Genomic DNA, 22,713 nt, shown 5'->3' with positions numbered 1-22,713 from the left:
GATCTCTGGACACTCTAACCCCCTGGGCAGCAGGGAGCACAGAGGCCCCTTACGGAGATAAATAGTCTCCTGGCTGCTCCCCCTCTAACGGGGCTCCACCATTTTGGAGGAACAGCCCCAGCCAGGCCAAGCCCACAGCAACAGTGGAGATAAACCCCAAAGCAACTGGGCAGGAAGCAGAAGCCCTGTCTGCGCACAGCTGCCCAGCACAAGCCACTAGAGGTCGCTATTCTCCCAGGAAAAGGCTACAAACCAACAAGAAGGGAAGCTCTTCCAGCGGTCACTTGTACCAGCTCTGCAGACTATCTCTATCACCATGAAAAGGCAAAACTACAGGCAGACAAAGATCACAGAGACAACACCTGAGAAGGAGACAGACCTAACTAGTCCTCCTGAAAAAGAATTCAAAATAAAAATCATGAACATGCTGACAGAGATGCAGAAAAAAATGCAAGAGCAATGGGATGAGATGCAGAGAAAAATGCAAGAGCAGTGGGATGAGATGCAGAGAAAAATGCAAGAGCAGTGGGATGAAGTCCGGAAGGAGATCACAGATGTCAGGAAAGAGATCACAGAAGTGAAACAATCCCTGGAAGGATTTATAAGCAGAATGGATAAGATGCAAGAGGCCATTGAAGGAATAGAAGCCAGAGAACAGGAACGTATAGAAGCTGACATAGAGAGAGATAAAAGGATCTCCAGGAATGAAACAACACTAAGAGAAATATGTGACCAATACAAAAGGAAAAACATTCGTATTATAGGGATACCAGAAGAGGAAGAAAGAGGAAAAGGGATAGAAAGTGTCTTTGAAGAAATAATTGCTGAAAACTTCCCCAAACTGGGGGAGGAAATAATCGAACAGACCATGGAATTATACAGAACCCCCAACAGAAAGGATCCAAGGAGGACAACACCAAGACACATAATAATTAAAATGGCAAGGATCAAGGACAAGGAAAGAGTTTTAAAGGCAGCTAGAGAGAAAAAGGTCACCTATAAAGGAAAACCAATCAGGCTAACATCAGACTTCTCAACAGAAACCCTACAGGCCAGAAGAGAATGGCATGATATACTTAATGCAATGAAACAGAAGGGCCTTGAACCAAGGATACTGTATCCAGCACGACTATCATTTAAATATGATGGTGGGATCAAACAATTCCCAGACAAGCAAAAGCTGAGGGAATTTGCTTCCCACAAACCACCTCTACAGGGCATCCTACAGGGACTGCTCTAGGTGGGAGCACCCCTAAAAAGAGCACAGAACAAAACACACAACATATGAAGAAGGGAGGAGGAGGAATAAGAAGGGAGAGAAGAAAAGACTCTCCAGACAGTGTATATAACAGCTCAATAAGCGAGCTAAGTTAGGCAGTAAGATACTAAAGAAGCTAACCTTGAACCTTTGGTAACCACGAATCTAAAGCCTGCAATGGCAATAAGTACATATCTTTCAATAGTCACCCTAAATGTAAATGGACTTAATGCACCAATCAAAAGACATAGAGTAATAGAATGGATAAAAAAGCAAGACCCATCTATATGCTGCTTACAAGAAACTCACCTTAAACCCAAAGATAAGCATAGACTAAAAGTCAAGGGATGGAAAAACATATTTCAGGCAAACAACAGTGAGAAGAAAGCAGGGGTTGCAGTACTAATATCAGACAAAATAGACTTCAAAACAAAGAAAGTAACAAGAGATAAAGAAGGCCACTACATAATGATAAAGGGCTTAGTCCAACAAGAGGATATAACCATTCTAAATATATATGCACCCAATACAGGAGCACCAGCATATGTGAAGCAAATACTAACAGAACTAAAGAGGGAAATAGACTGCAATGCATTCATTGTAGGAGACTTCAACACACCACTCACCCCAAAGGATAGATCCACCGGGCAGAAAATAAGTAAAGACACACAGGCACTGAACAACACACTAGAACAGATAGACCTAATAGACATCTATAGAACTTTACATCCAAAAGCAACAGGATATACATTCTTCTCAAGTGCACATGGAACATTCTCCAGAATAGACCACATACTAGCTCACAAAAAGAGCCTCAGTAAATTCCACAATATTGAAATTCTACCAACCAATTTTTCAGACCACAAAGGTATGAAAGTAGAAATAAATTCTACAAAGAAAACAAAAAGGCTCACAAACACATGGAGGCTTAACAACATGCTACTAAATAATCAATGGATCAATGAACAAATCAAAATAGAGATCAAGGAATATATAGAAACAAATGACAACAACAACACTAAGCCCCAACTTCTGTGGGACGCAGCGAAAGCAGTCTTAAGAGGAAAGTATATAGCAATCCAGGCACACTTGAAGAAGGAAGAACAATCCCAAATGAATAGTCTAACATCACAATTATTAAAACTGGAAAAAGAAGAACAAATGAGGCCTAAAGTCAGCAGAAGGAGGGACATAATAAAGATCAGAGAAGAAATAAACAAAATTGAGAAGAATAAAACAATAGCAAAAATCAACGAAACCAAGAGCTGGTTCTTTGAGAAAATAAACAAAATAGATAAGCCTCTAGCCCAACTTATTAAGAGAAAAAGAGAGTCAACACAAATCAACATAATCAGAAATGAGAATGGAAAAATCACGACAGACTCCACAGAAATACAAAGAATTATTAAAGACTACTATGAAAACCTATATGCCAACAAGCTGGAAAACCTAGAAGAAATGGACAACTTCCTAGAAAAATACAACCTCCCAAGACTGACCAAGGAAGAAACACAAAAGTTAAACAAACCAATTACAAGCAAAGAAATTGAAACAGTAATCAAAAAACTACCCAAGAACAAAACCCCGGGGCCGGACGGATTTACCTCGGAATTTTATCAGACACACAGAGAAGACATAATACCCATTCTCCTTAAAGTGTTCCACAAAATAGAAGAAGAGGGAATACTCCCAAACTCATTCTATGAAGCCAACATCACCCTAATACCAAAACCAGGCAAAGACCCCACCAAAAAAGAAAATTACAGACCAATATCCCTGATGAACGTAGATGCAAAAATACTCAATAAAATATTAGCAAACAGAATTCAACAGTATATCAAAAGGATCATACACCATGACCAAGTGGGGTTCATCCCAGGGATGCAAGGATGGTACAACATTCGAAAATCCATCAACATCATCCACCACATCAACAAAAAGAAAGAGAAAAACCACATGATCATCTCCATAGATGCTGAAAAAGCATTTGACAAAATTCAACATCCATTCATGATAAAAACTCTCAGCAAAATGGGAATAGAGGGCAAGTACCTCAACATAATAAAGGCCATATATGATAAACCCACAGCCAGCATTATACTGAACAGCGAGAAGCTGAAAGCATTTCCACTGAGATCGGGAACCAGACAGGGATGCCCACTCTCCCCACTGTTATTTAACATAGTACTGGAGGTCCTAGCCACGGCAATCAGACAAAACAAAGAAATACAAGGAATCCAGATTGGTAAAGAAGAAGTTAAACTGTCACTATTTGCAGATGATATGATACTGTACATAAAAAACCCTAAAGACTCCACTCCAAAACTACTAGAACTGATATCGGAATACAGCAAAGTTGCAGGATACAAAATCAACACACAGAAATCTGTAGCTTTCCTATACACTAACAACGAATCAATAGAAAGAGAAATCAGGAAAACAATTCCATTCACCATTGCATCAAAAAGAATAAAATACCTAGGAATAAACCTAACCAAGGAAGTGAAAGACTTATACTCTGAAAACTACAAGTCACTCTTAAGAGAAATTAAAGGGGACACTAATAAATGGAAACTCATCCCATGCTCATGGCTAGGAAGAATTAATATCGTCAAAATGGCCATCCTGCCGAAAGCAATATACAAATTTGATGCAATCCCTCTCAAATTACCAGCAACATTCTTCAATGAATTGGAACAAATAATTCAAAAATTCATATGGAAACACCAAAGACCCCGAATAGCCAAAGCAATCCTGAAAAAGAAGAATAAAGTAGGGGGGATCTCACTCCCCAACTTCAAGCTCTACTACAAAGCCATAGTAATCAAGACAATTTGGTACTGGCACAAGAACAGAGCCACAGACCAGTGGAACAGATTAGAGACCCCAGAAATTAACCCAAACATATATGGTCAATTAATATTTGATAAAGGAGCCATGGACATACAATGGCAAAATGACAGTCTCTTCAACAGATGGTGCTGGCAAAACTGGACAGCTACATGTAGGAGAATGAAACTGGACCATTGTCTAACCCCATATACAAAGGTAAACTCAAAATGGATCAAAGACCTGAATGTAAGTCACGAAACCATTAAACTCTTGGAAAAAAACATAGGCAAAAACCTCTTAGACATAAACATGAGTGATCTCTTCTTGAACATATCTCCCCGGGCAAGGAAAACAACAGCAAAAATGAGCAAGTGGGACTACATTAAGCTGAAAAGCTTCTGTACAGCGAAAGACACCATCAATAGAACAAAAAGGAACCCTACAGTATGGGAGAATATATTTGAAAATGACAGATCTGATAAAGGCTTGACGTCCAGAATATATAAAGAGCTCACACGCCTCAACAAACAAAAAACAAATAACCCAATTAAAAAATGGGCAGAGGAACTGAACAGACAGTTCTCCAAAAAAGAAATACAGATGGCCAAGAGACACATGAAAAGATGCTCCACATCGCTAATTATCAGAGAAATGCAAATTAAAACTACAATGAGGTATCACCTCACACCAGTAAGGATAGCTGCCATCCAAAAGACAAACAACAACAAATGTTGGCGAGGCTGTGGAGAACACTGCTGGTGGGAATGTAAATTAGTTCAACCATTGTGGAAAGCAGTATGGAGGTGCATCAAAATGCTCAAAACAGACCTACCATTTGACCCAGGAATTCCACTCCTAGGAATTTACCCTAAGAACGCAGCAATCAAGTTTGAGAAAGACAGATGCACTCCTATGTTTATTGCAGCACTATTTACAATAGCCAAGAATTGGAAGCAACCTAAATGTCCATCTGTAGATGAATGGATAAAGAAGATGTGGTACATATACACAATGGAATACTACTCAGCCATAAGAAGTGGAAAAATCCAACCATTTGCAGCAACATGGATGGAGCTGGAGAGTATTATGCTCAGTGAAATAAGCCAAGCGGAGAAAGAGAAATACCAAATGATTTCACTCATCTGAGGAGTATAGGAACAAAGGAAAAACTGAAGGAACAAAACAGCAGCAGAATTACAGAACCCAAAAATGGACTAACAGGTACCAAAGGGAAAGGAACTGGGGAGGATGGGTGGGCAGGGAGGGATAAGGCAGGGGAAGAAGAAGTGGGGTATTAAGATTAGCATGCATGGGGGGGAGGGAGAAAGGGGAGGGTGGGCTGCACAACACAGAGAGGACAAGTAGTGACTCTACAACATTTTGCTAAGCTGATGGACAGTAACCGTAATGTGGTTGTTAGGGGGGACCTGATATAGGGGAGAGCATAGTAAACATAGTATTCTTCAGGTAAGTGTAGATTAAAAATTAAAAAAAAAAAAAAGAAAGAAAGAAAAGGGGGATTACTCCTTAACAGGATAAAACTATTGGTAAATCAAAGATCAACGCATGCTTTAAATATCCTTAATGTTGATCACTTAAAGGGTGTCAGATGATCAGCTATGGAGGTACTCTTTTCTGATAATATTCCTTTCTCTTAATTAAAAAAAAAAAAAAAAAGCAGTTACTGTGTGCTGACCTCCAATGAGTTCTGCACAGTGGTATAGAGGGCATGTCAAAATGTGGGCAAAGGGTCTGTTTGTTTCTACGCAGAAGATCAAGGCCTAGCTTGGATACCCAGAAAATGAACTAAGATACGATATGAGGAGGAGCTTCCGGCATCAGCACTCTCTGGAGGACTCGTGCCGGGGGATGATCATCAAAAAGCCTCCACAGGGATCCGGACGATGCTGCGGTTGTGGCTGCATCCAGCCCACCATCTCCTGGACTTGCCATAAGAAGGAGGAGGGAGATGTCTAGGCTGGCATGTGCATACAGTGAGACAACGAATTTGACTGGATCTGTACTGTTGGAACTCAACCAGGAGTTGGGAGGGGTGCAAGTTGTAGCACCCCAAAATCTCATGACTATAGACTATCTATGGTTAAAAGAACATATGGGATGTGAACAGATCCCAGAAATGGGCTGCTTTAATTTGTCTGATGGTTCAAGTACAGTTGGAAAATATCCATCATATCATAGATAAATTTTCACAAATGCCTAGGGTGCCTAAATGGTTTTCTTGGCTTCACTGGAGATGGCTGGTAATTATAGATTTGCTTTGTTTATGTCACCGTATTCCTATTATGTCAATATGTGTGTGCAAATTAGTTAGTAGTTTAAAACCTATACATACTTAAGGTACTATACAAGAAGATATGTCAAAGAAATAATCAATCCTCCCAAGTTTCCTTCATATGCTACATCTATAGCTTTTCTTCTTCCTTCCTAATTACAAACTTTAAATAGAATTCGTGCCTCATATCGAATTTACCGAGTATCATAATTCCTCCAGGTGGTAAAGATACCTCGAGACAAGTGCTGGGCATAGAAGCCACAGGGCATAAATCTGCAAAGAAGTAAAAAGCTAACCTTTGCAAACAATATGGCTTCTCTCTCACTTACCAACTTTACATTTCCCTGTATGGCCCCGGAAGATGACTGGTTAGCCAGAGACGGGTAAGATTCCTCAAGGGAGGAACAACCTAAGACAGGCACAGTCGCAGGGGGGCCATCAGGTGAGAATTTGGGGATCAACAGAGGTGAGGCTCAGAACCTCACCCCCCCCTGCTTTGAGAGAAATCTTCTGCATCCGTGGATGTCTTGCTGCCCTTGTCTAGCCTGGATTAATACTTAGTCCATAGGCACACACCTGATCATCTGATCATCTACATTTGCCTTCTTACAGCACTAAACTATGTTTTCTACCTTTATCTTGCATCTACCTACCACTTCAGCATTTTATTAAAAATAAAAATAATAATAATAATAGGAGAAATGTGGGACAACATATAAATCAAGTACAAAAATCAAATGAATATTCATATTTGACCTGATGGTTTATAGGTCATATTGCATGATCAAAACCGAAAGTTTCTGTGATGACTGCCCTTGTACTGTTCACCATGTAAGAATTTATTCACTCTGTAAGAATTCGTTCACCATGTAAGAACTTGTTCGTTATGCTTCAGAAGATTGGAGACTGACGAGAATTAGGCTTGAGATGGATTAATGATTGTACATTGAGCATTGACCCCCCTATACTGAATTTTATTGTTGTTAACAACCATTTGATCAATAAATATGAGAGATGCCCTCAAAAAAAAAAAAAAAAAAAAAAAAAAAAAAAAAAAAAAAAAAAACTAACCAGGTCATCATTCTCTAGGAGACTTTCCCTTGATACTGACCTGCCTGAACTGTGAAAAACAGTCTGAAACATAACTTTTAACTGCACTCATTGAAACATTTGTCAGTCCTCCAAAATTTTTCGTTTGCAAATCTTGATGTTTGGTCATATTAAAAGAACCAAATAAAAACAAAATCCAGTCCATTAAAAAAAAACAAGAAAAAAACTAAAGGTTAAAGCCAAATAGCCAAATTCTTCCAAGAGTACAAGTTCTCAGATTCAAAAAGACATATGCACCCCTGTGTTTAGTGCAGCACTTACCTTCAGAAGAGTGCATATCAATAATACCTTAATAAAAAAATTGTAATAAAAAAATAAATGCAAGTGGTTGTGCCCTAATGCACACTTGGATGGTGTGCACATGAGGAAGTGTGCCACAGACCAGGTGATCAAATGGCAAAAAAATATCACATCCTTTGTATCCAATAATGGTTGCTTGAATTTTATTGAAGAAAATGAAGTTCTGATTGCTGGATTTGACTGAAAAGGTCATGCTGTTGCTGACCTTCCTGGACTCTGCTTTAAGGTTGCCAAAGTAGCCAGTGTCTCTCTTTTGGCCTTATACTAAGTCGTATGTTTTTTCACGTGTAGATCATTTATCAGGTCAACCACTAAAGCCCCCCTGCATCCTGCCCTCGTGCCTACCGAAGATTATTTTGCAGACTGGGAGACAGATGCATTAATTAAAATATGGCACACTCCCTTCCGGCCAGAGTGCACTGGGCAGGCGCAGCATGGAGCAAACGGCCCCTACCAACCGCTGAGCAGGATTTCCTATAAAGAATTCTACTTGAAATAAATTTGGAAAACACTGCATATTATAACTTCACCTTCCTCCACCGTGCACCAGTCACAGTTAATGTTAAAAACTTGAGAATACATACGAGAAAGAGAAGCAGGTGTTAATACCACTGGAATTTGGCCTTACAAATTATTTACATAATCTGGAAAGTTCCAAACTAATGAGGACCGTAATGAGGCACTGCAGTATAAAGTAATTATCATCTTAGTGGTACAGATATGACTCACTGCTCTTGGTGTAATCTCCAAGAACCAGAAGCTCTACTGTAAAGAGAAAAAAGAATAAGAAAAAAACTTAAGTATGGGAATCTTTTCAACTGTTACAATGCTTGCAGACTAAGATGCTTAGTGAAGCAGCTGCAAAAAGGTGATGTTAATGTCATAGACTTAAAGAAGAACACTGAATATGCAGCATGTGTTGGAAGCTGTTCATATTGATGAAACAAGGATGTACAGAAAGTCCTATCACATGGTTGGTTTGGCATGCCGGAAGCTGTCATAATTACATTAAAGGATGTTGATAAATGGTCTTTTGATATACTTGCCTTAAATGAAGCAGGTGGAGAACACAGTCTGAAGCTTATGATTTATGAGCTGTTTACCAGATATGATCTTATCATTTCAAGATTCCTATTTCTTGCCTAATTTCCTTTGCAGAAGCTTTAGAAGTTGGTTATAGCAAGTACAAAAATCCTTATCACAATTTGATTCATGCAGCTGTCACTCAAACTGTACATTACATAATGTACTTCATACAGCACTGGAATTTTTCCTACTGGAAATTTTAGCAATGGCCTTTGCTGCTACCACCCATGATTACAAACATACAGGAACCACAAACAACTTTCATATTCAAAAAAGGTCAGATATTGACATTTTGTACAATGATCACTCTGACCTTGAGAATCACCATGTAAGTGCAGCTTATCATAATGCAAGAAAAAGAACTGATTGTCCTGATAAATGTATCCAAAGATGACCAGAGGGATCTTCGGAATCTAGTGATTGAAATGGTTTTGTCTACAGACAGGTTGGGTCATTTCCAGCAAATTAAAAACGTAAGAAATAGTTTGCAGCAGCCTGAAGGGATTGACAAAGCCAAAACTACATCCCTGATTCTCCATGCAGCAGACATCAGCAACCCAGTCAAATCCTGGAGGCTGCACCACTGGTGGACCATGGCCCTGATGGAGGAGTTTTTCCTACAGAGAGCTAAAGAAGCTGAATTAGAGCTTCCATTTTCTCCACTTTGTGATCAGAAGTCAACATTGGTGGCCCAGTCACAAATAGATTTCATTGATTTTATAGTAGAGCCAACATTTTCTCTTCTGACAGACTCAACAGAGAAAATTATTATTGCTCTTCTAGAGGAAGCCTCAAAAGCAGAAACTTCTTCCTATGTGGCAAGCAGACTATCCAATATGAAAGGCCCCATGAACAATGGAACCTATGTTCCAGACTACTCCCTTCAAAGTAGGACCTGAAGAGCTTCAAAAACAACCTGGTGGACATCATCCAGCAAAACAGAGGTGGAACGAGTTAGCTGCACAAGGTGAACCTGATCTTCGTAAGAACTCAGAGGATGTAAAAGCTGAAGAAAAACATGCTGATACACAGTCCAAGGTTTGAAATACCTTAAAGGCTTCTGTCCTTTTAAACATGAGAGGTAATTTTATTTTCCAGATTCTAGTTGGTGAAGTGAATGTTTTGTAGAGTATCATTAGAGAGAAAGTTTTATTTCAATGCCCTCCTGATCCTTTAAAAAAAAATCTGTCTTCCATTTTGAAGCAAAATCTTAAATATTTACCTTTTCAACGAGTTCTTATTTTTCTCACCAATAAAAATTATACTTCATGAGACATTTTAGTCCTTTAAAATAAAGCTGCAGTCCTTAGGGAGGTTTAATACTGACTTATTTTCCCATTTTATCTAAGAAATATGAATGTTTACACTGGGTGATAATAAAACAAGTATATATCATGAAAAAAATGTGCATGTAATTTCTCTATTTTTGTGTGACGCTCATCCTGAAGGACCTGGACTCATCATGGCAGATGTCATCAATGTCTATGATCCTGATTCTATCAGCTATGGCAAAGCAACTGCAGCCCTGGGAGCGATGAGGGGCTGAAAACAGAATTGAGTCTGAGAACCCCATCCTGGGAGCTCTGCCTGCCAGGTCACTTCCCTCGTTGCAAGCACTGACTGTTCACCAGGGCTGGTTGCTGAGGGCCCAGCTAATAATTCATTACAGAGGACCATGGGTTGCAGGGTGGGGTGATGGCTTGGAAAGGCTAGATGCCCATTTTGATGATGCTCAACTGCTAACTTCAGACCGCCTAGAGGTTTTCTTGATCACAGATGATTTTTTTGTGAATCCTGATTGTACCCCTTTTGGTCTTCCTTTTCATTTTGCAACCTCAGGTTTCACATGAGCTAACACTGTGGTTAGTACATTCTCCCCTATTATCAAATAGTGACTCTATAGCATCTTACTATGCTATAGAATCAAATGCTAGAGGGGCAGGTGATGGGGGCAGGGGCATCTGTTTGGACCCCAACCCCAGTCCATTAGGAGGTGTTCATTTGGAGGAAGGGCATTGCATTTTGGAGTCAGGAATTGAAACCTAGAGCCAGGTGTTCAGTATTTGAGCCATTCTGAGACCAGGCCCCTCCTCAGGGCACCAGCTGCTGTCTCCCCGCAGCAGCCCTGGGACAGAAGAATGTGGGGAAGGGCATGAGGAGAGGGCTTGGTTTGGGTGCCCAGGGAGTGATCTCATGTCCAGGCGTGCAGGGCTCTCGGCCCAGGGAACCATCTGTGCCTCCTGCCTCACATCCATCACCCCTCAGTGTGTGACTCTGGACAAGTCACTTAATCTCTCTAAGTTTGGTGCCCCAAACCATAAAACATGTGTCACAGCCCCTACTCTACCCACCCCACAGGGCTAAAGAAATAACAGATTCTATCCACTGTTGAAAACTGAATACTGAAGTCATCAACTATTATTGTTGATGGGTCTCTTTTCAATTCTGTCAGTTTGTCCCATGTATTTTGGAGCTTTCTTGTTAAGAGCAAAATGTTTCTGATTATCTCCTTAAAGGTTGGACCCATTTTCCTTTCATTTTTTTTTATTAAGGTATCATTGATATACAATCTTATGCTCAGGTTTCATATGAGTAACACTGTGGTTACTACATTCACCCCTATTATCAAGTTCCCACCACATACCCCATTACAGTCAATGTCCATCAGCATTGTAAGATGCTATAGAGTCACTACTTGTCTTCTCTGTGCTGTACTACCTTCCCTGCATCCCCATGTGTGCTAATCGTAATACCCCTTAATCCCTCTCTCCCTCCCTTCCCACCCATCCTTCCCAGTCCCTTTCCCTTTGGAAACCACTAGTCCATTCTTGGGTTTTGTGAGTCTGCTGCTGTTTTCTTCCTTCAGGTTTTGCTTTGTTCTTATACTCCACAGATGAGTGAAATCATCTTTCTTTCTCTGCCTGGCTCATTTCACTGAGCATAATACCCTCTAGCTCCATCCATGTTGCTGCAAATGGTAGGATTTGTTTTCTTTTTTGGCTGAATAATATTCCATTGTGTATATGTACTACATCTTTTTTATCCATTCATCTACTGATGGACACTTAAGTTGCTTCTGTATCTTGGCTGTTGTAAATAGTGCTGCAATAAACATAGGGGTGCATCTGTCTTTTTGAATCTGAGATCTTGCTTTGTTTGGATAAATTTCTAGGAGTGGAATTCCTGGGTTAAATGGTATTTCTATTTTCAATCTCCTGTCCTGTAATGCCTGTGGCTGGGGTGACACCAATATCCTACTGACCTGATGAAAGCAGGGGACTGCCCCTCTGTGTCTGCTCTCTGGAAGAGTATGTACAAAATTGGCACCAGGAAATGGTAGATTTTCCAAATTTAATTTCTTAATTTATCAGGAAACCTTGATGTAAGCTGTGGTTGGTAAGCGTTGTTCTTCAAAAGCTCATTAAGTAATAATGAAAAGAGTGAACTGCTGATACAGCCGCGACTCAGATGCATCTCAGGGAATTAGGCTCAGTGCTAAAAACCAGTCTGAGAAGGTTGTCCACTATAGGGATCTCCCTACAGCACGGTTTCGAAATGACAAATCCCTGGAGATGGAGAAACCGAGGACACCAGGGGGAAGGGGCAGAGGGTGGCTGTGACCATGAAGAGGCAGCAGGTGGGAGGGCAGGTAGTAGGGGCTTAACAGCACTACCTGCAGGATAAAAACCGTGCACATGTGCGGGTAAAGCTAGTGAGTAAACACCAGGCCATCATAGATGGAACACGTGTCCAGGCAACACTGAGGTCAGCGTCTGCATCCAGTATTATGCTGACGTGCAGCATGTCCCACTGGGGGAGGGATGCATGGGACCTCCGTGTATGTTTCTCTGCAACTTCCTGTGAATCTATTATGATTTCAAAATGAAAAGTCAATCAATTCCAAAGAAAGGGAATTGAAACTTCATCAAAGAACTCACAGCCGATGAACTTTTGGAAATATAATCACCCATTTATTGATCAAATAAATGCCCGCAGTATATTCCTTTCTACCTATCCCATGGGAAGGGATTTGAAAAGACCTAGCAGGCTAGGGGGTGATGCACCTGAGGGATGTTTCCACCTGAGCACATATCCACCACCAGCAATTCCATTCCCAGAAACTGGCCCCAAGGGCACAACAGCACGCACCCCTGAGGACCCAGAGTCCTCTTCAAAGACAGACTGTGTGTCAGATTTTTGACCTGGACATGTGTTCCATCTATGATGGCACAAATCCAGACAGCTTGGGAGAAATTAAAAATAGGAAGGCGCTTCCTTTGCACTGTCAGTGAGCACTTCCTGACCATTCCTGTGACCCAGGCCTGGCAGAGGGTGTCACTTGGCGATTTGTACCACAGGGGTTCCCAGCGGCAGGGGGTGGTGGTGGGAGGGATTATTCTCATCTTAAAGGCTCCCAGCCCAGGTAACAATCAGAAAACCTGTCTTGCGCTGCATCATCCGCCTTTGTTTTCAAAAAATGGTGTCAGAGAGGCATCAGTGACAGTCTAGGCAGACCATCAGGCCAGACTGCCTGCAAAGCCCCCCTGCTTGGTGGAGACCCCTCCTGCTGCGTGTGGCCTGGGCTGATTTTCTTGTAGAAAGTGCCCTCTGGAATGAACTTAAGAGAAACCCAGTTGACTTACAGGAATATTAAACACTAGACACCAAGACGTTCCAGGAGGCGTGGGGCAGATCATGGCGGCAGCCACCAGCGCTGATAAATGGCGGTGCCTCCAGGAGTCAACACGGCCCATCTGGGAAGAGGGTGACCCACCTTACTGATGAAGAAACTGAAGCTCAAGCTCAGAAAGGGGTTGATTACCCAGGCCTGTCCTGATGACAGACCACCAAACCCACCATAGTCCTGCAGTTTCCAGTTCCACCAGGGAGGAGGTGGTGAACAGAGCTCAGAGCTGGGAGATGCCCCCGAGGAGGCGATCCCAGGAGCTATGGCTCCTGGGTCTGGGTCTGGGACCCTTCCCCCAAGAGCCCAAGGCTGTGCTCACACACCCACGAGTCTGAATCCTCTGCCCATGGGGCAACACCCATTTTGAAGACGGGGAAACTGAGACTCACATTCATGCCTGTCACAACTGAACAGCCTGCCTCGTGCCTGGGGTGGCATCAAAGAGGCCTTTCAGCTCAGGTCTTAGGACTCCCAGCACCTTAGCCACACCCTACTCCTGGCATTAACTGAACTGGGGGAGGGATTCCCCAGCTGTGTGTTCAGGACAGGGGCTCCCAAGCTGGACCAACTGCACTGTGTCCCTCATGGACAAGAAAACCCAGCTCAACACAGGCGGACAAGGCAAAATCCTCCCCATCCAAAGTGGTCAGGGCAAGGCCAAAGGGGCAGGCTAGAGCTGCAGAAACCACAGGAAATCAGTGTGCAAATGTTCACTGGGGTCCCACTCAGGCCAAGTCAGGCACACACGTGTCCTCAAGAGGCACATTTCCTGGGACCACAGCTTTAACTACTTGGGGCTGCTGGCCCCATATGGACACTGGTCAATGAAGGACAACTCCAGTCAAAGGCCCAGGGGTAGACAAAGACATGCCATGCCACCTCCTCCATTAAGCCCCCCAGGGCCTGACCCTCCACCTGAGGCAAGAAGTGGCAGTGCCCGTGCTCTAGGGCCTGTCTCCAGAGTATGTGCACGTGTGTGTCAGTGCCCCTCTGGGGCCTGTCTCTGTGTGTGTGTGTGTGTGTGTGTGTGTGTGTGTGTGTGCACAGGTGTGCACATGCAGGGTGGCCAGTGGGGATTTCCACACCTCAGGAAGGACTGTAGCCAGTCCTGTAGCCAGTCCCTCAGGCAGAAGAGAAGGCCAGCACAGGACAGCAGTGGGGGGACACCTCCAAAGAGGAGCAGGGGTGCATGAGCACAAGCCATCCAGAGCCCACTGGGTACCCTGACGGAACTCAGACGCTGACTCCAAGGCAGAACCTTCCATCCCAGATCCCAGAGTCACAGGGACCCCAGAAACATGCCAAAGTCCACACAGAGCACCGGGAGGACCTGGAGACTCTAAACCAGCTAGTCTCCCCAAGGGGCTCCCTTCAAATCCTACCAACGGCCAGGGTAGATGCCCCGACGTGCACATGGCACAGAACCTCTCTCTGCCCACAGGTCTGCAGGTTCCACCTCCCTCAGAGTCAAAGCCCAGGTCCTCCCTGCTGCCCACAAGGCCCTGCGTGACCTGTCCCATTCCCACCCTGGCTCCTTTCCCCCCTCCCCCCCTTCCTCACTCTGCTGCAGCCACACAGGCCCCCATTCTGCTCCAGGGCCTTCTCGGGGGCTCCCCCAGGTGTCTGCCTCCTTTTGAGCCCCTTGGCTCTGCTCAAGCCTGCCCTCTCCTCATCCTTGTGAGCGACAGACTCCCCCACTCCCAGGCCCAGTCCTCACACGGGAAGTATACCATCCCAGGCCCCTTACCCACTCCCACCCACTTGGACTGTGTGCTGCCTCCCAAACACCTCTTCCCCTGGTGCCCAGTCCGCAAGCCTGCATCCAGCTGTCGGCCCCACCCCACCTTTTAGCTCCCCAGCATGCAGCCCAAGGCAGCGGGTCCTACCTGAGCCTCCAAACTGGGCTCCTACCAGGGAGGCCGGCCGGCCCTTCCCATTGGCCACCGGCAGAGGGAACATCTGTGTGAAGGAAGAGAAGGCAGTGAGTGTGAGACACAGGCTCCTGTGCCATCAGAGGCCCCAGATGCTGCACCAGCCTGCCATGCCGTGCAGCCCTCCTGGTGCCCACCAGCCACCAGCCCTGAGCGAGCCCCCTCATGCAGTCCTAGCATGGGGAGCGGACTAGGCACGCAATGCAACTTACGTGCCTTTAGGAGCCATACAAAGTTACCTTTAAATTCCAGCTTATAAAAAATGAATTTATTTATATTCAACAGGTGGATGACAGGCCAGCCTGAAACCACCTGTCCTGGGCCAGGCCTTGAGGGACAGGGACGAGGACAGACCACACTCTGTGCTCAGCGGCTGCCTGGACCGCCCTCACCATACCCCACAAGGGGCAGACATCGGCCTGTCCAACAGAAGGGGAAACTGAGGATCAGAGAGGTAGAAGGCTAAGGGGAACAGGGAGAGGCTGCACCCCCCACACCTCACTGGGAAGTTCTCTGGGGTGCTGAGATACAGATTCAGCTTGGGGACCCAGTGATTGGAAATGGATGCAATCAAGGCTGGACGCTCACTGGGGAGCAGCTGACAGCCCCCAAAAACCTTCCCTCAGTCAGCCAGGTGGTGAGGGCACAGTGTCTATGGGTGTGACCTGGAGTGGCATCATGAGCCCTGAGAAAGACCCAAGAGGTAGGGCCTTGTTCCTATGCCCCATTCTCCAAGTGGGAAAACTGAGGCCCTATGCTCAACTGGGCCTGGCAGGTGTGTGAGCAGAGGCTCTCAGGAGGCACAGAGCCCAGGCGGGAGGCAGGATCTCTCAGGGGTGCGGCTGTGCTCATTCAACTGGTCCAGCCCCCCAAGGGCCCCATCTCTCAGGTGGGCCTCTCTCCCACTGGGGAAATGGAGGACGGCACTAGGGGAGGGACTGGGTGAGCCAAGGCGAGGACTGAGGGGCCCCGGGCTGGGGCTTAGTAGCCAAGCCTCTGCCCATCATCTGTTTTGTCCTGTACTGCATCAGGGCTCTGCTGACATGGCACTTGCCGCCGGGGACACTGGGCCATGTCCTGTGGATGCCATGGGCCTCGTGTCAGCCAGACCGGCCGTGAACCCCCCACCCCCAAGCCTCAGTTTTCTAGAAATGGGCTCAGGGTCCTGACCACATGGGCTTCTCAGGTAGACAAGGCTTCCACACGTACTCAGCTGAGGGGTGCCAGGACCATGGCCCAGCTGGGTTGGCTGGGTCACAGTAAGTGCCCACCCACAGCATTCTCCATGCACCCCTGGTCCCACAACTCAGGGAACTGGTGCCCACCACACCTTTTTGACCCCAGGGCCAGGCCAGATAGGGCTTCACCAGTAGGTGAAGTTTGCTCTGCTTGTTCTGACACTTGCCTCTTCTACTTTACCTGAGTTTGGCCCACAGAGGGCCTGCCCACCCCGAAAAAAGCAAGTTGTTTTAAAGAAACAAAGGAACTCTGTTTTTCTGCAGCAGGTGGGAAGAGGCAAAGGACAGATGGGGGCTGAAACAGGGGATGCCTCTGAGCCCCTGACTTGGCCAGGCCTCTCTGCTAGAAATAACAAAAGGGGAATGGAAATCTCCAAGGGGAGACCCTGGGCATGTCACCTCTCAGCCTCTGGTTCCTCATCTGGGAAATGGGTCACTAGCTCTGAGCTGGGGAGACGTTGGAAGCCTCTGGACAGAAGGGGGAAGCAGAGAAGGGATCGGGGGCTCTGGGATGGCAGAGGCTGAGGTGCCAGGTCTGAACCTGCGCCCACTGCAGGCCATCCCTGTCCTACAAGTCGGTCTGTTCCAGCCCAGTAGTCTGTGACTTGTCAGTTTAACAAAAAAACAATGGAGCCATGGCCCTGGCTACTCACCTAAGGCAGAAAAAATAAAACAGGCTTAAAAATACCAGCATGGCCCTTCCGGAGCTGCAGCCCTGCTGTCCCATGGGCTGTTTCTCTGCAGGGTAGCTCTGAGGTCATTTCAGTCTGGAGACTTGTTTTCGATAGACTTGGGCCTCATACCAATGGAGGATCAATCAGACTGAAAGCACTCTCCCCCAACCTGTTTCAGCCAAACTGGGGCTTGCTGGGGAGTGTGGGGGCAGGATGTAGGGACTCATCCACACACGTAGTCCTGGGGCTGTGAGGAAAGGCTGACAACCCAACACAATGACAGGTGGCCCAGGGCACAGGTGGGCCTTCTGCCCCTTGGGGCATGCCCCAGCTTCCTGGGGGACCATGCTTCTGGCCTCACTGGGCCCGTCTGAGCTGACTGGCCTCTAGAAACCAGCACACTCTCTGAACCTCCCTCTGCCCAGCTGGGACACAGAGACTGGATCAAACTGCCTGTCAAACACACGGAACCCCTCCTCCATGGCCCACCTCCCCCAGCAGTAACTCTGCCAGTTACAGGGTGGTGGCTGAGTGTTGCCCACAGTGGATGCCCACCCTCCTCCTGCCCCCAGAGCTGCATAACTGAGGCATCAGACTTCCCCCATCAGTGTCTCTGCTCTGCTCGCTGAGAGTCCCTGCACAGGTTGGTGTGGCACTGGGCACCCTTTTGCGTTCACCCTGGAGCAAGTAACCCTCATCATATGCACTTCACAGATCAGGAGAGCTGCAGCTGCCCAGAGCCAAGCTGGGGAGGAAGGGTGGGAGGCTCCGGGCAGCCTCAGGTACCCCATCTGTAAAGGGGGAGACTGAACCCATTCTGCACCTGGGCAAACACTCAGGGTGACAGATGCCTTTGCAAGCTGATGAGGGCCTGACACTGCACACTGCCACGGGGGTGTCGGTCTGCCTGGCAGAGCACACCCCAAGCCCTACTTGGGGACCCCTCCCATACAGCTGTTCGGGGATGAGCTGTTTTCAGCAGATGCGCCTTTTCCAGGAATCCTGGGCATCTCCAGGCCTGCGGTGGGTGAACACGGAGAGTGGAGACAGGCCACTAAGAAATAGGCATAGAGCTTTGACTGGCTGTGGCAAAGGTGGACAGACGGGCAGTGGGGGAGCTGGCTAAAAGGCCCCTCTAGAACCACCATGAGGGTCTGGGTCTGCCCAGACTAAGCCCCTTCCTGACCCTGGCGGGGTGGGGGCAGAGCAGCCAAGATTCAGGGGCTTGGGTCCCTGTTGACCCTCTCCTCTGAGCCCTCAGAGTTTGAATAATAGGAGGGGCATATATTGTGCATGCATATAGATTCCCTAACTCCCTCTGTAACCAGCAGGGAATCAAGTTGCAAATTTTAAACTGTGTGCAGGGCAGGAGCAGCCCTCCTTTATTACTCCAGCAACCGCCCCTCTCCCTGCCGCATTTCCCATTTCCAACCACCCAGGGCATCCCACTGGCTCTGCCCTCAGGAAGACCAATGGGCAGCCTAGGCCCCACCCCAAGAGAAATTTGGAGACCCCTCCACACACCCCCTGCAGCTGTCACAGCACGTTGAAGGCCTGGGCACCCCCAAATTCAAAGCTAAAGAAACACTCAAGGGGAAACCCCTTCCCTGCTTCACAACTGTGGGGGTGGGGAGGTGCCCCACACAGGGACCCACCCACCAAGCTCCCTTTCACCCCCTCCCCCACAAAAAACAACCCAACTCAAGAGAAATCAGGAAAACAATTCCATTCACAATTGCATCAAAAAGAATAAAATACCTAGGAATAAATCTAACGAAGGCGTGAAAGACCTATACCCTGAAAACTATAAGACATTTTAAACAGAAATTAAAGAGGACACAAATAAATGGAAATTCATCCCATGCTTTTGGCTAGGAAAAATTAATATTGTCAAAATGGTCATCCTGACTAAAGCAGCCTATAGATTCAATGCAATCCCTATCAAAATACCTACAGCAGTCTTCAATGAACTAGAGCAAATATTATTAAAATTCAAATGGAATGACAAAAGACCCCGAATAGCCAAAGCAATCCTGAGAAGGAAGAATAAAGCAGGGGGAATTAAGCTCCCTGACTTCAAGCTCTACTACAAAGCCACAGTAATCAAGATAATTTGGTACTGTCACAAGAACAGACCCATAGACCAGTGGAACAGAATAAAGAGCCCAGATATAAACCCAGCATATGCAGTCAATTAATATATGATAAAGGAGTCATGGATATACAATGAGAAAATGACAGCCTCTTCAACAGCTGGTGTTGGCAAAACTGGATGGCTACATGTAAGAGAATGTTGGCAAAACTGGATGGCTACATGTAAGAGAATGAAACTGGATTACTGTCTAACCTCATACACAAAAGTAAACTCGAAATGGATCAAAGACCTGAATGTAAGTCATGAAACCATAAAACTCTTAGAAAAAAATATAGGCAAAAATCTCTTGGACGTGAGCAACTTCTTCATGAACATATCTCCCCAAACAAGGGAAACTAAAGCAAAAATGAACAAGTGGGACTATATCAAACTAAAAAGCTTCTGTAGAGCAAAGGACACCTATAGTTCTATTTGTCAATAGAACAAAAAGACATCCTATAGTATGAAAGAATATATTCATAAATGACATATCCAATAAGGGGTTGACATCCAAATTATATAAAGAGCTCACACACCTCAACAAACAAAAAGCAAATAATCCAATTAAAAAATGGGCAGAGGACCTGAACAGACACTTATCCAAAGAAGAAATTCATATGGCCAACAGGCACATGAAAAGATGCTCCACATCTCTAATCATCAAAGAAATGCAAATTAAAACCATAATGAGATATCACCACCTCTCACCAGTTAGGATGGCCACCATCCAAAAGACAAACAACAACAAATGTTGACGAGGATGTGGAGAAAGGGGAACCCTCCTACACTGCTGATGGGAATGTAAACTAGTTCAACCATTGTGGAAAGTAGTATGGAGGTTCCTCAAAAAACTCAAAATAGAAATACCATTTAACCCAGGAATTCCACTCCTAGGAATTTACCCTAAGAATGCAGGAGCCCGGTTTGAAAAAGACATATACACCCCTATGTTTATTGCAGCACTATTTACAATAGCCAAGAAATGGAAGCAACCTTAGTGTCCATTAGCAGATGAATGGATAAAGATGTGGTACATATTCACAATGGAATATTATTCAACCATAAGAAGAAAACAAATCCTACCATTTGCAACAACATGGATGGAGCTAGAGAGTATTATGCTCAGTGAAATAAGCCAGGCAGAGAAAGGCAAGTATCAAATGATTTCATTCATCAGTGGAGTATAAGAACAAAGAAAAAACTAAAGGAACAAAACAGCATCAGACTCACAGAACCCAAGAATGGACTAACAGTTACCAAAGGGAATGGGACTGGGGAGGATGGGTGGGAAGGGAGGGATAAGGGTGAAAACGGGGCATTACGATGTAGCGGGGATGGGGTGGGGTGGGGAACACAGGAAAGGCAGTATATACAGAGAAGACAAGTAATGATTCTATAGCACCTTTCTATTCTGATGGACAGTGACTGTAATGGGGTATGTGGGGGGGGGACTTGATAATAGGGGGAGTCTAGTAACCATAATGTTGTTCAAGTAATTGTACATTAATGATATCAAAATAAAACAAAGAAACCCAACCCAACTCAGAAAGGTACAAAACAACCCCAAGTTGTCTTATTGTTGCAGTGTATCCAGGAATTATTTTTAAGCAACTTTGAAAACATCCCTTGCCTCCCACCCCTAAGGAGGCATGTGTGTGTGTGAGAGACAGGGCCTGTGGGTTTAGCCAGGGTTGGGTGAGGGCCTCTGGAAAAAAAAAAGCAAAGCAAGATAATTACAGACAGAACAATGTAACAATATGCAAAGAAGTCCCTATGGAAACTCTGATAAGCATTATGCAAAGTCAAGGTCACATTAATTCTCTAAGGTAAAGATATCAGACTAGGAATAGAGACATCTTAAGTGAGATCAGTTAAAGCTCAGAAGGCCAGGAGCCACTTGGCCTGGAATGTTTGAGTCTTCTGCTAATAAAGAAGGGTATCTCAGCATAACCCGTGACTTCACTGTAAACAGCCCTACCAAACAAACAACTCAGCCCATCCTGGGGGCTGGGCAGGTGGTACAAGTCTGCACCCCTAGTCCTTTACCCACTTTCCTGAAAATCCTCAACCTACTAAAAATCTTCTAGACAATGCACCATCAGGGACTCTCCTGTTCCCGGAGCTCTGTCCTCTCACTTTCTAAATAAAAGCCTCTACCTTGCCCTCCTACCTTGAGTGTTGCGAAGTTCATTCTTCCGCTCCGTGAACAAGAACCCCGGCACCAACTTGGGGGGTTCCTCCAAACCAGGTTTTCCCTCGCGTGGGCCCAGCGGCCTCCATCCCAGATTGGGGTTGGGGAATCCACCTGTCAGACCCAGGCCACCCTCAGATGCGCGCGCAGAGCACTGGGTCCTACACACCCCGCGCAGCCGCTCCAGCCCCCAGGGACCCCCAGCGGGTGGGGGCGGGGGGGCGGCCAAGGAGAAACGCCGGAAGCTGCCAGAGAAAGCGTTTCCGAGGTCAGGGAAAACCCCACTTCGGAAGCGGAGGAAGCACCCGATTTGCCCACGAGAGGCAGGAGGGGTGTGAAGCGGTTGCCCGGCGCGTCCCTCTCCCGCCGAGTTTTTCTTGTTTGGAGGGCATGTTTCCAGGCCAAGTGGCTTTTTTAGGTACAAAACCTAACTTTTTTGTGGGGTATTTGAAACCGAATTGAAGACAGACTTGGAGCAGGGTGGGAGTCTCTGAAACGGGCTTTTTAAGAGACTTGGGAGACTCGCGGGGCGTCACGAGGACTTCGTAGGACTCAGAGGGTGTCTGAAGCCACTTCGAGCTCGGGGAGAGGGGGCCCGGGGCCTCTGAAGCTGGGGCGCCGTGCGCTGCAGACCCCGCCGCCGCGGCGCAGATGTTCCCTCCGCGCCCGGCCCCAGCCGCCCCGCGCAGACAGAGGCCTCTGCCTCTCCCCGCGCGAGCCCAGCTCCGCGCCTACGGCCCTCCCGCGGGGGGCACACCGGGACCCCCGCCCCAGCTTCCTGGCTCTCGCGGCCGGCCCGGCTAGCTTCGCACAAAGCTGCGGCCGCCCCGCCCGGCCCGCTCACCTGCTTGGCGCGGCCCAGCCCGCAGCGCCTGGGGCACCGCGGTATCGACAACGGGCGTCCGCCGGCCCCGGGGTGCGTGGGCGCGCCTACCTCCCGTCCCACCGCAGGGCCGTGCGAGGAGGTGGCGTGCGTGGG

The 22,713-nt window shown here is 46.2% G+C and overlaps 1 pseudogene; it reads left to right on the top strand.

Annotated features, from left to right (window-relative positions):
• Nucleotides 1-6,784: 6,784 nt before the first annotated feature.
• On the top strand, nucleotides 6,785-12,352 carry LOC108389252 (dual specificity calcium/calmodulin-dependent 3',5'-cyclic nucleotide phosphodiesterase 1A pseudogene; annotated as a pseudogene).
• The last annotated feature ends 10,361 nt before the right edge of the window (nucleotides 12,353-22,713 follow it).

This window comes from Manis javanica, chromosome 1 (genome assembly GCF_040802235.1).
Source record: "Manis javanica isolate MJ-LG chromosome 1, MJ_LKY, whole genome shotgun sequence".
In the NCBI taxonomy this organism is placed as follows: domain Eukaryota; kingdom Metazoa; phylum Chordata; class Mammalia; order Pholidota; family Manidae; genus Manis; species Manis javanica.
The sequence above is the reverse complement of the archived record's forward strand: the minus strand, read 5'-3'. Positions and strand labels throughout refer to the sequence as shown.